We start from the raw sequence: 3,331 nt of genomic DNA, 5'->3' as shown, positions 1-3,331 counted from the left end.
GTAAACTGCGACAGGAAGTGAAGTCAGGTAGGTTACAGATTCTGTCTGTAGTGGCTATGTAAACTGCGTTCTGTTTTCTGCCTTGCACGGTGCTGTGCTCCATGCCCTCCCACACCACATCATTTGTTTTGGGGGCTTGAGAACAGTCTTTGACTCTAAGGTCCACATTGCCTAGAACTCCATTTTTGGTTGTGAGCCTAGCCTTTAATGGCTGAGCCATCTCTCCAGCCCGAGTGTGGTAATCTCTAATGATTACAAGTCACTTTTCCTTAGCAGAGGCTGTATTCCTAAATAGGTGCATGAAGTAAAAGAGCCCTTTCCTCTTGCCTTACTGTTGGCTTTCCCCGCCCCCAGACAGGGTTACTGTTGGCTATTATTTTTCAGTGTTGTGTATACGTGATATTAGAAGACCATTTCCTCTTAGAATTTGTTCTTCATTGCCTCTTTTTTGGTTTTTTTGAGACAGGGTTTCTCCGTGTAGCCCTGGCTGTCCTGGTACTCACTCTGTAGACCAGGCTGGCCTCGAACTCAGAAATCCGCCTGCCTCTGCCTCCCAAGTGCTAGGATTAAAGGCGTGCGCCGCCACCACCCAGCTTCTTCATTGCCTCTTATACAGGAAACCAAATACTAATTATTCAGATTGTTAGAATTATGTGTAGCCAGAATAAAAAATGAACATCTTTTTTTTTTGTCCTATTAAATTTGAGAGACAGCACCTGTGTAGCCCTGGCTGTCCTAGAACTCACTCTGTAGACTAGGCTGGCCTCAAGTCAGAGAGCTCTAGCTCCTGCGATTGAAGGTGTGCAGCACCACACCCGAGTGAAAGTTAAAATCTAAGAGGGAGCACTTGAAAGTAAAAAATGCAGTAATAGCAGTCTGTATACCATGAAAAATTCAGAGCTTCTTGGGGTGGTTCTTAATTTGTAATATTGTATTAGAGGAAATAAATAGCAAAGAAAAAAGTTTATACAAATTGATACCAGAGAAGATTTTAAAACATTTTTTAGATTAAATTTTGTTTCAATTATTTTTGTGTGTGTGTATGTGTGGGGACCTGCTTATGCATGAACCGGAAGAGGTCTTTGGTTCTCTCGGAACTGGAGTTTCAGGCAGGTCTCAGGAACTGAACTCTGGTCCTCTGTAAAAGTACCAGGTACCCTTAACTACTGAGCTGTCACTTCAGACTGAAGTGTGTGTGCTGTATTTGTACACGAGTGTAGTACTTTCAGAGGTTAGAAGAGGGTGACAGATTCCTTGGAGTTAGAGCTATGGGCTCCCTGATGGGAGGTTTGAACTCTGGTCCTCTGGAAGAGCAGTCCCCGCTATCTTTACCTCAGTGATATCTCTCAATCCCCCTTTATTTTCCCTAAGACATTGCTCGTTGTGAATGAAAAAAACTATGTTGAACATGTTTGAGATGTAGATGTAGCAGTGCTGCTGCTGCCGTTATTTGTGAAAGAGGATCTTACTGTATAGCCCTGGCTGGCCTGAAATTAAGTCACCATGACTGGCTTAGCATTTTTTTTTTTTTTGACACCAAATTTGTAGTTAAGTTTTAGAATTTTATGTTTGCATTCCTACTACATCTTATATTAGTATATTTATGACTTAAGTACTTGTAACTACTGTACCTAGGTATTGTACTGAACTTTAAGAGTTTTGTAGAAAAACGGCATGCAAGAAATATGCATGTATCAAGCTGAGCATAGTGGTGCATGCCTACAATTGGGCTGCCTAAGCAGGGGGTTTGACGACAGCCTGGGCTATATAGCTTGATCAAGGAAAGAAAGATTATTAGCCCATTAACAACATTTTGTTTCATATAGAACAATGACAAGGAAGAAAATATTTATAACTGTGAAAGATGCCCATGGTGATTTTGTAACAGCCTTTACATAGTTCCTCCTCTTGTCCCCGATGTCTTGTTTAGCTTTTGGTTGCTGCCACTTTGGTTTCTGGATAGGGTCTCCTTATCTTCGTGCTGCCTCTGAGCTCTCCATCCTAGGTGTGCACTATCATCCTAGGTGTGCACTATCATCCTAGGTGTGCACCATCATCCTAGGTGTGCACCATCATCCTAGGTGTGCACCATCATCCTAGGTGTGCACCATCATCCTAGGTGTGCACCGTCATCCTAGGTGTGCACCGTCATCCTAGGTGTGCACCGTCATCCTAGGTGTGCACCATCGTGCCTGGGCTGTTCTCTTTCATATTTTTCTTAGCGGTCTAAATTTCATATTGTTCTCTCAGTTATGTATTTCTGCTTGCTGTGGTGGGAGTGTTTTTAAATGTGGGTGTTTCAGAACCTGGAACTTTAATTTCCTGTTGTCATCTCAGGTTAGCACCCAGTTCACTGAGTATAAAATGGTCCCAGGTCAAGTTCAATCTTCAGTCCTAACTTTATGGCTAAGATACATTCACCATCCGTGATAAAGTAGTTTAAATATGTCTAGAGAAACCAAATCTTTGAAACATTTTAGTTCCTGAGTTTTAAATCCCAACTCCTCCATTTGCGAATTCAAAGCTTCCTAAACTTTAAGCTTCTTATCTTTAGAGGAACCTATGCCTTTAACTCAGGTACTGTGATGTTATCTTTTACAGTAAACACACTTTTTTAACCTTTTGTTGTTGTTGTTGTTGTTTGTTTTTGTTTTTTCCAGACAAGGTTTCTCTGTGTAGCCCTGTCTGTCCTGGAACTTACTCTGTAGACCAGGCTGGCCTCAAACTCAGAAATCTGCCTGCCTCTGCCTCCCAAGTGCTGGGATTAAAGGCATGCACCATCACCGCCCTGCTGCTTGGTTGTTGAATATTTCAGTCTTGTTTGTGTTTTCTGGTCATGACTCAAGGGAATTTCTGTATCTTACCAGTACTAACTTTATTCCTGTGGTCTAATCCAGTGTTTCTCAAGCAAAAGCTGTTAACACAAGGAAGATCATTTATCTATTCAGAAGCTGTCTGTACCAAAGTTACTGCAGGCAAGTGGTGGCTGGATATGATAGCAAATGGAGGCCATACCAGTGAGGTTGTTGGGCCTCTTTGTCTCTTGACACAAGTTTCTTGTTTTGTTTTGTTTTAAAAGATTTTTTAAAAAAATTAAGAATTTAAATGGTCAGAATCCCTAGAGGAACTTTTTCAGCCATTCTAAGATAGAAAATAATGAGGATTTAAGATTGAGGTTTTTATGGAAATACCTTATTCCATGTAATTTAGTAATCTATAATCCTCCTCCTCATATTATCTTCACAGGTAGCTGTTTTGTAAATAGTCATTTTCCAGATGATTTCAGGCTTCTATTATGGTGTCCGTATTTTTTTTTTTTTTTTTTTTTTTT

General features: G+C 40.8%; 1 protein-coding gene across 4 annotated transcripts in view; it reads left to right on the top strand.

The window, feature by feature from the left end:
• Tor1aip1 (torsin 1A interacting protein 1) overlaps positions 1 to 3,331 on the top strand; it is a 32,887-nt gene that overhangs the window by 20,797 nt on the left and 8,759 nt on the right. The gene's annotated exons all lie outside the window — the stretch shown is intronic.

The sequence above is a fragment of the Mastomys coucha genome, unplaced genomic scaffold, assembly GCF_008632895.1.
Source record: "Mastomys coucha isolate ucsf_1 unplaced genomic scaffold, UCSF_Mcou_1 pScaffold1, whole genome shotgun sequence".
In the NCBI taxonomy this organism is placed as follows: Eukaryota; Metazoa; Chordata; class Mammalia; order Rodentia; family Muridae; genus Mastomys; species Mastomys coucha.
The sequence above is the reverse complement of the archived record's forward strand: the minus strand, read 5'-3'. Positions and strand labels throughout refer to the sequence as shown.